We start from the raw sequence: 11,001 nt of genomic DNA, 5'->3' as shown, positions 1-11,001 counted from the left end.
GAAACATTCCATTCTATCATCTTGAAAACGTTATGAGAACGTTATTGGTTAATGTTCTATAAATGTTTAAAATGTGCGTTTTCTTCATGTATTAAGAACGTTTTTTCTTGGTTTATGTGAACGTTACAGAAACATTCCATTCTATCATCTTGAAAACGTTATGAAAATGTTATTAGTTAATGTTCTTTAAGTGTTTAAAATGTGCGTTTTTTTCCATGTATTAATGTGTTTTTCTAGGTTAATGTGAACGTTAAAGGAACATTCATTTCTGTCATCTTGAGAATGCAAGGAAAAACGTTTAACTTTCCTCCAAACACTGCCCTCGGAATTTTTTTTTAAAGAAATATCAATTCAAACAATAACATTTGATAAAACATTACTACTTATATTTGTCAACACCAAAAACTGTAAGACACTACACAAACATTTTTCATATTTTAATATATTTTCACATTTTATTTGTCAACCTTTTGCCAAGGATAAGTGCATTGTAACATACAGTACATCTAAATGAAAACAATATCATAACTGATATCTTATGTTGCCTTCACATTTTATATCCTCAAACATTCCACAAACTGAAACATTCCAAATCGTATAACGAGATACTTTGTGTGTAAAACAACTAATTAAGTGTGTTGTGTGTCCTCTTTTCCAGAAGTCTCTGCTTCGGGCTGAAGTGACACCTTAAATTGAGACATCTGTAGAAACAAAACATAGTATTAGTATATCATTTGCATATCATTTGCATTGTTTTCTTTATTAATTTTTTACAAACTACAAAAATTACAAAAGCCTTACCTTATCTCTGTGAGCAAACTTCAGTGTTTCTGATATGAAGTCCTCAATTACTTTTTCCACCACCTTGGTGTGTTCGACGACAGGCATCTTAAAATCCAGTAAAGATACACAAAACCCAAACATGTTACTGTTACTTACAATAAATTAAGATTAAGCATACAGTATGTACAATATACTGCTCATTTTCTCAATACCTCATATGCAGTCTTTGGACTAGCTTGCTCTGAAATATACTGTATCTGTTGACTCAGTGCTTTGTTGGAATATTTTTGTCCTTTTCCAGCATTTGTTATAGGCCTGATTTTTTTCTTTGCATAATTGTATTTGTACATATATTTGAGTTGCTTTATTAAAAAATAAACTGGGGTCCAAAAATATAAGCTATGGGGCAAAAAAGGATCATACCCTGTTCATGTCGAACTCCATTTGGATAGGTTTGAGAAACTGTTGAAAAATCACTGTGTGTGTGAGAAAGAGAGAGAGTGTGTGTAAGTACTGACATACAGATGATTCATTTTCTAATTAAACTTTCAACTAACAGTTTCAGAAATGTATAGCAATTAAAAATTTAATTAACTTTAATAATAATTTAATAATAATAATAACTATTATAAAATATGAATTAATTAAATAACCTGATTTTATTAAAATTAGTGATGACATTTACAGACAAATAAATGTTTGTTTGTTTTACAGACAAAGACATTAATGGCCTTTATATTTCAAAAGAACAAACAAGGGGAAAATATTGTTGACAATTTTTTACAAACTGAATGGAACTTTGATGGCATTAAATTCACAGGTTAAGACTAAACATACAATTATTTCTAATGGTAATAATGATAATAGTAATGCTGCCAGAGCAACAGAGAGAGCACGCCCTGGCACACTTGCTTTTGGTCCAACAGGGGGGAAACGGCTAATGTTAATTAATAAGTATTTTAAGTTAAAATTGATATTATGAAACATGTAAGAGTCACTAATTCATAAAATATAAAGCGGCAAAGCCCATCTGCACTCAAATAGTAGTTCAATTTAACACACGCCAACCATTTAAAAATAAATCACACATCACAACAAATAACTGTTAGCCCATATTTGTCTCCCCCAGAAATGACTGCAGTACTACCCAGTCATACAAATTTTGCATAAATAACAAAACAACAACAAAAAACACTAACGTCTAATCGACTCACCTTTTAGAAGGTCTGCAATCTGGCCTCAGAAGTCGACATATAGAAAGGTGAACTGCAGACTTTGGATACCATTGATTTGAAAATGGCGCTGCACAATGAGTATACACCGAGGTGACGTCAGAACGTGGAAGATGGCATGTTTGATTTGAAGTGCACAGCACCACAGACAGTAAACCACAGCACAGACCAATCGGTGTATGACCGCGAGACAAACGAGACGATAACTAAATCAAAACTAGTGTTGGAACTTGGATGACAAAAACTATAACGAAAATCAACTGTCATTTTCGTCAACAAATAAAAACGAGACGAAAATGTAAGTGAGGGTGGATTAGGGAAGAGATGCGGTCAGAACTGATGTCCTGTGTCACAGATGAGCACATTTGATCTGAACTGATCTAACCGCTGAAAAACACACGGCCTACAGGATCGCCCCAATCCAGCGCTCCAGAGCGGCTCAATCAATCAATAACACACTTATGCCAGACCAGTGTTTACTAATGCTGATGAATAATGACAATGTTAACTTTACGATGTTTATATAGTAATATGTTTTAGACGGTTGTAACAATGCATTTATCTCCTCATCTGAACTTGAATGAACTCCTGCAACTTCAATAGTAAGCCGAGATTTCAAAATAAGAGTCCCGGTGTATTTCCAGCTGGTTTATAATTAAAAGTCCCGTATTATATATTCATTTTTGCTTACACAATAAACTGTATTTAATTTAATTCCCATTTAATTCATAGTCAGGAGGAAAGACCAGTATTTGACACATATTAAATAAAGTGTCAGGGTTATAATAGTTAACTAAAACCATTAAAAAAAATCTTTGTTACTTGAAATTAAATAAATGTTAACTGAAATTTAAAAAATAAACAAACAAACTTATTTGAAGCTTTAGCTTAACATGATATACTAACTAAAACAGAAATGCAAAGTTATAAAAACTATATAGATGTTTTTAAAAACAAACAAAAAAGTGAATTGAGCTCTCTTTCGTGTATTTTTAATGTCAAAAACAAAATTATGTCAAAATGTCAGTTCAAGTGCAGTCGGTTATGTAATACTTAAATGCTTAATGTATTACAATTTAACTAAACTCATAGGTTTTAGGAGACTAAATCTACTGTAGATTTAGTCGACAAAAATCTTATGATATTTAGTCGACTAAAACTAAAAACAATTCAGGTGACTAAAATATGACTAAAACTAAATGGCTTTTTAGTCAAAAGACTATGACTAAAACTAAATCAAAATATGCTGTCAAAATTAACACTGCCGCGAGATCAATGCACTTGCGCTACCTTGGCTGTGGTAGTCAAGTGGTTAGCGAACAGACATGTGTATTCTGCCGACCCGTGTTCAAGAATAAAAAAAGTCTTTGGGAAACAAAATCTGACGATCCATTCACAATGCAACATTTTCTCCAACCAATATGCCTATATAAGTCGTTTGTCACGCCCCTGAAATAGGACCTATAGGAACCTAAATTTAAGCCTATTTACAGTTTCTTGTAGCTCAGTTGGCAGAGCATTGCAATATCAATATACAATCATGTGATCATGTGATCGTGGGTTCGATCCCAGGGAACGGAACGCATGTGCTCATAAAGATTCTATGCACTAGATCATTAAGGGTAGGTTTAGGGATGGGGAAAGTGTAGTCGTTAATAAAATAAATACATAAAAATTCTAAATGTTCACGTAAAGTCCACACATTGCGTTTAAATGAACACGCATTTTGATTGGTAACATTTTTAATGACAACAGACTGTCATTATTTTTACGCCGACTAGAGGGCGCGTGTAAATATAGGTCTTAATAAGGTGCTTGAAAAACGACCTTTTTTACAGTAATGCAGTGGTTATTGACATAACCTTTAAAATACAGAAAATATAAAATAAGATATAGCCTATATGTTCTGGCTTATTCTGTGCAAAGAAATTACATTTTGTTCATAAAATACATGATGAGTTATTACAGAGTGTGGGTAGTTTATAAAGCAATCATAAATTTGTCATTAGGACAATATAGGGAAACAAATAGAATAAAAGTTATTGGTTCTTGTTCAGGAGTGTATTTTATTTCTTAAGTTAAACTTAAGAGGTAAGAAAAAATAAAAGCTGCAGCCATGTTAATTAAAGAAAGATCAGTAAAATTGTTAATATTATAATATAATAATTTCTGTTCCCATTACTTCTAAAATTATGGCATTCCAAGAACGTTATGAGAATGTTTTCGCTGAACATTATGAGAACATCAGTCAAGCACAAATAACATGATTAAGACGTTGCAAGAACGTTGTTATGAGAACGTTTTCACTCAACATTATGAGAACATCAGTCAAGCACAAATAACATGATAAAGACGTTGCAAGAACGTTGTAGTGAGAACGTTTTCACTCAACATTTTGAGAACATCGGTCAAGCACAAATAACATGATAAAGACGTTGCAAGAACGTTGTAGTGAGAACGTTTTCACTCAACATTTTGAGAACATCAGTCAAGCACAAATAACATGATTAAGACGTTGCAAGAACGTTGTTATGAGAACGTTTTCGCGCAACATTACGGTGAACATCAGTCAAGCACAAATAACATGATTAAGACGTTGCAAGAACGTTGTTGTGAGAACGTTTTCGCTGAACATTATGAGAACATCAGTCAAACACAAAAAACATGATAAAGACGTTGCAAGAACGTTGTTGTGAGAGCGTTTTCACTGAACATTATGAGAACATCAGTCAAGCACAAATAACATGATAAAGACGTTGCAAGAACGTTGTTGTGAGAACGTTTTCACTGAACATTATGAGAACATCAGTCAAGCACAAATAACATGATAAAGATGTTGCAAGAACATTGTTGTGAGAACGTTTTCGCTGAACATTATGAGAACATCAGTCAAGCACAAATAACATGATAAAGACGTTGCAAGAACATTGTTGTGAGAACGTTTTCGCTGAACATTATGAGAACATCAGTCAAGCACAAATAACATGATAAAGACGTTGCAAGAACGTTGTTGTGAGAACGTTTTCGCTGAACATTATGAGAACATCAGTCAAGCACAAATAACATGATAAAGACGTTGCAAGAACGTTGTTGTGAGAACGTTTTCACTGAACATTATGAGAACATCAGTCAAGCACAAATAACATGATAAAGACGTTGCAAGAACGTTGTTGTGAGAACGTTTTCACTGAACATTATGAGAACATCAGTCAAGCACAAATAACATGATAAAGACGTTGCAAGAACATTGTTATGAGAACGTTTTTGCGCAACATTATGAGAACATCAGTCAAGCACAAATAACATCATAAAAACGTTCCAACAATGTTGTTCTAAGAATGTTTCCTCTCACCTTACCACAACTTCGCAGCCTACCCTATCCCAGAATTCATAGCACACTGGTGATTACAGGATTTGACTGGTCCGCATTCCCGCGGCACTCGATCAGATTTCTTGCAGCGCGGGTTTAAATTTCCCAGTGAAAGACGGTAGCGGTCGGTAACTCAAGTGTAGCCTGGCGCAACCGCTTGAACTTGAAGTAAACAAAACGTTTAGTGCATCCGTGGTAGAGAAACCTGGCAAGATAATTTCCCAATTTTAACTTGCATATAAGTGTTATTTATTTCTCAACCTTTATCTCAAGAAGAGGAATCAGTCCATTCTCTCCTTTTTTGCTCTTTTTTTCTTTTATCTTTCTTATTTCTGCACTTTCTTTAAATAGCTACAAATTAGATCTGCGCGGGGCTGTTTTTTCGTCCCGCTCCCGCAATAAGATCTATTAAGCACCGCGACCCTCCCGCTCGCGCTTCAAATTCACTCCGTGCTCACGCGCTATAAATTATTTTATTCCCGACCGATCCAGCTAAATGTAGATTTTGTTTCCAGAATCTCTCTTTTAAATGTCCTCTACAGAAAGAGAGAGAGACTGGGGATAACTGAAGTAAAAGGCTATGTTGGCCAAGCAATCATTTATTTATTTTTTCTTATATGCATACTGTCAACACCTAAAATATGTCACAGACAAAAATAGGCTAAATCAAATACGACATCTGTCACTCAAAACTATAAGTGAAAATGCAAATAAACGAAAACTGCTGACTTTACTGCAAAATTAAGTATTTTATATGAATGAATAAATGAATGTCGCTCACTGACGACGGTCCATTATACCGAAAGTCTCCTCCAAAGGCTGAATGTAAAGTCGTGGCCGGGATGCACAGAACAATTTCTCTATATTATTTTTATTTTATTTTATGCAAGTTATTTGTAAATCAAACCAAGTAATTGCTGTCTATTGTTAATTTTCGTTAACTTGAAATGTGTAGGCTAAATAAAAGAGAAGTGGTTGTTTTGTACATTCTGTTTATTTTTGTAATGCAAGTTATAATTTGTAGAAATTCATATGTTCATGCATATATTTTCTTGTCATGTAAATTAAAATGTGGAAATGAAAATACATTGGTCTATACATTACTTAAAGTACTTTTTACAACTATTCATAAGCCTACAATAAACATATGAAACAACAGAAATTTAAATTAACAGCTGAAACAGAAGAACACATTTCTACACTTTCATTGAGCTGAGCGGGAGACGCTGGTGGAGCTGGACTGGGATGGTAATGCACAATAGAAACCCTGGTAAGGCCTGTGCCAGCGGGACATCATCTTCATCTTCTTCTGGGATGAGCGCATATTTCCACTGTCCGCAGGTTTGCGGGGCTGAATCGGTCGACGGCTGGCATGTCACAAAAAGTAGCTACAATTGCATCTGAAATTATGTGAGTTGAATAAAAATAAGTACTTAAATAAAGACTTGGACGTAAATATATAAATGTTTAAAATATATTGTAACAGTTACATTTAACATAATAAATAAACAATAATTGCAACTTAACGATTCAATATTTAAATATATACAGATTTACGTGCTTATGGTCCGGTCTCCCATCATCGCAGGCTTTGAAGCATGTCAAAATAAAATCAAAAAATAAATAAATAAATTCTGCTCCATTTCTCTTTTTAAAATCTCCTCACGAACGTCCGCTGTCAGTTGTCACACACCTGCTACAGCCCATTCAAGGACGCTCGGTTCAGTGTTGCCAAGTCTGGAATTGGGAGGCATTTACTGTTGATGTGGTTTGTTTTGTTTGTAGCCTATAGTCCACAGGTGTAAGTTGTCTTTACTTTAGCAATATTTGTACTGGGCGCCCCCCGCGTTTTGGCATATGCTGGCCCATTTTGGCCGTGATTCCGCTACTTTTGATTAGGAATTGGAGGGGTTTTGTTGTGCAGATCTGGCAACCCTGTCCCTCAGTTCGCCCTTCATGCACTTCGTGCACTTCGAAGGCGTGGCCTGGTCTGGCCTTCGAAGTGCACAGCCTTCGAAGTGCGCACCCTTCACTTTGGGACACAGCTGTTGACACTGACAGCGGCAAAAGTGACGCATGCGCTTTTCACTTGTAAAACTCAAGGGTGTATGGGTAATATAGTCTCTGCTCGCAAATGAGCGTACCGGTACGCTAAAAGCATGTTCTGGGCGCACGGAGAGGTGGCGGTACGCTCAAGAGCTATATTTGAAAGTGGCGGTACTGAGTACCGGCGCGTACCGGCCCACTTAAAGCACTGAATAGCATCACATTGGGAAGTGGACATGTACCGCCGAACCTGTCCTGCCTCAGAATGTTCCTGTGTTCCTGCTCAAACACAGAGCATGGTGCTATATTTAATTCAAATGCATGAACTGATAAAACAAAAAATCACTGTACAAAAATAGTATGTTTGGTCTGAAGTAAAAAGGAAACTTTACAGTTTTTTGTCTTGTTTAAATGCTTACACAATTTCTGAAACTATGTCTCCATTTCTCGAAACTCTACACACAAAACACACAGATAACATGTAAAACGTCTCGGTTACGTATGGTAACCCTCGTTCCCTGAAGGAGGGAACGGAGACGTACGTCGGTAATACGATGAATTGGGATCACTTCAGAGAGCCCCTATCAGCTTCGAGAACTTAAGAACAGGCCAATGAACAATTGGCGTGCGAGATTTGCATCTCGCGCTCCGCCCCGCGCCGCGGGTATAAACAGGAAGCGAGAGCATCGCACTGACGTTTTTCACTGAGGAGCCGAACCAGTGACCCGGCCAACAGTGATGGAAGGAACTGTGGCGACGGGACGTACGTCTCCGTTCCCTCCTTCAGGGAACAAGGGTTACCATACGTAACCGAGACGTTCCCTTTCAGTCGGTCACTACGACGTACGTCGGTAATACCGACGAATTGGGATCCCTATGGAAAGCGCCACAGTTACTACCACTACCAGCGCCCAGCGAGAGCCCCTCAGACCCCGTTCTGAAGCGGGCGAGGAGATTCACGCCAGAAGAGTCATACTGCTGTTCCGCAAGACCCATTCAGCAGACTTGATTGGATAACGCTGGGAAAGCGTGCCCGAAGGACGCTGCGGGAGCCACATCATGCCCGGAGGGAGTTACCATGTGGAGAGAACACGTATGGGCTGGCCGTGGGCAGCACAACATACGGAAGTCCCAGGGGAGGCCCCGGCCTAATGCAGGCGGGGGACGACACCGTACTGAGACGGCAGAGAAACTCTGCCAAGGGAAAGACACGAGCTCGCCGTAGGGAGCTGTACCGTGGAAAATACACGTATGGGACCGCCGTAGGGGTCACGACATACGGAACCCAGCCTGACACAAGTTCCACCAATGCATATGAGTGCCAGACCTGGCGTCGGAAGCTCCGCAACATCCGACGCCGAGGGGTGCGGAGGACTCAACAGGGTTTGCCAATCCTGGGGAACTCGACTGGAGAAAATAAGCGCACGTATCCGTTCCAGGGGAAGGGAATGGCGCAGCAAGCCGACACTAGAACGGGCACTTCAGTGAAGCTGACTATGGGAAGCGAGCACACGAGAAGCCACCGGCTCTACACGCAGGCTATAAAACCTAGCGAACGTGTTGGGCATCGCCCAGCCCGCAGCTCTACAAATGTCTGTCAGCGAGGCGCCACGAGTCAGCACCCAGGAAGAAGCTACACCCCTGGTGGAGTGAGCTCTAATCCCGAGCGGGCAGGGCACGTCTTGGGATTCATACGCCAAGACGATGGCATCCACTATCCAGTGGGCCATCCTCTGCTTGGAGACAGCCTTTCCCTTCTGCTGTCCTCCGTAACAGACGAAGAGCTGCTCTGAGGTCCTGAAGCTTTGCGTTCTGTCCACGTAAGTCCGGAGAGCACGGACGGGACAGAGAAAAGCTAGGGCTGGGTCTGCCTCCTCCGAAGGCAGCGCTTGCAGGCTCACCACTTGGTCCCGGAAGGGAGTAGTGGGAACCTTGGGCACATATCCAGGCCGGGGTCTCAGGGTCACCTGAGAATCACCCGGCCCGAATTCCAGGCACGATTCGTCGACCGAAAATGCCTGGAGGTCCCCTACCCTCTTAACTGAGGCCAACGCAATCAGGAGGATTGTCTTTAGAGACAAGATCTTAAGCTCTACTGACTGTAAAGGCTCGAAGGGCGCCCTCTGCAGTGCGGTCAGCACCAGAGTCAAGTCCCAAGAGGGTATAGAGGAAGGGCGAGGAGGATTTAGTCTCCTCGCTCCCCTCAGGAACCTGACGATCAGATCATGCTTGCCTAAGGACTCACCATTAATGAGGTCATGGCTTGCGGCGATAGCGGCAACATATACCTTGAGGGTGGAGGGAGACAGCCTTCGCTCCAACCCGTCTTGAAGAAAAGATAGCACAGATCCGATCGAACACTTTCGGGGGTCTTCTCGGCGAGAAGAGCACCAGTCGACGAACAGGTTCCACTTCAACGCATATAGCCGTCTCGTAGAGGGGGCTCTGGCGGAAGCGATGGTGTCGACTACCGCTTGCGGTAGGTCACCTAGAACCTCCGCGTCCCGTCCAGGGACCAGACATGGAGTTTCCAGAGGTCTGGACGCAAGTGCCATAGGGTGCCCCGTCTCTGAGACAGAAGGTCCTGCCTCAGAGGAATGGGCCAAGGAGGTGCTGTCGCGAGGAGCACTAGTTCCGTGAACCACGTCCTGTTGGGCCAGTACGGAGCTACCAAGAGGAGATGCTCCTCGTCCTCCCTGACCTTGCACAGTGTCTGTGCAAGAAGGCTCACTGGGGGAAACGCATATTTGCGCAGAGCCCGGGGCCAGCTGTGTGCCAGTGCATCCGTGCCGAGGGTCCCCTCGGACAGGGAATAAAACAACTGGCAGTGGGTCGTGTCGTGGGCGGCAAACAGATCGATCTGTGCGGCCCCAAAGCGACTCTAAATCAGCTGGACCACCTGGGGGTGGAGTCGCCACTCTCCGGGAAGCACTGGCAACCGTGACAGCTCGTCGGCCGCACGATTGAGCAGGCCCGGAATGTGAATAGCACGAAGGGACCTCAGATGCTTCTGACTCTACAGGAGGAGATGGCGGGTGAGTTGGGACAAACGGCGGGAGCGTAGACCACCTTGTTTGTTGATGTACGCAACGGCCGTCGTGCTGTCCGTCCGGACCAGAACGTGCTTGTCTTTGAGCGACCCCTTGAGGCGGCTGAGAGCAAGACGAACTGCCAGCAACTCTAGGCAATTGATATGCCATTGCAGTTGGGGCCCCGTCCACAGACCCGATACTGCAAGCCCGTTGTACGTGGCACCCCAACCCGTGGGTGAGGCATCCGTGGAGACAACATGATGCCTGGACACTTGTTCTAGAAGCACTCCTGCCCGTAGAAATGAAGGGTCCGACCATGGGGTGAGGGTTTGGCGGCATCTCGGCGTCACTTGGACACGGAGGGACCCGCTGTACCACGCCCATCTCGGGACTCGGTCGTGTAGCCAGTGCTGAAGCAGTCTCATATGGAGCAGCCCTAGCGGCGTTACTGCGGCTGCTGCTGCCATATGCCCCAGGAGCCTCTGAAAATGTTTCAGTGGAACCGCTGTACTGCGTTTGAGCGTACTCAAGCAGCTCA

The sequence above is a fragment of the Gobio gobio genome (genome assembly GCF_949357685.1).
Source record: "Gobio gobio genome assembly, chromosome: 8".
NCBI lineage: Eukaryota > Metazoa > Chordata > Actinopteri > Cypriniformes > Gobionidae > Gobio > Gobio gobio.
This window is presented reverse-complemented; position numbering follows the sequence as displayed.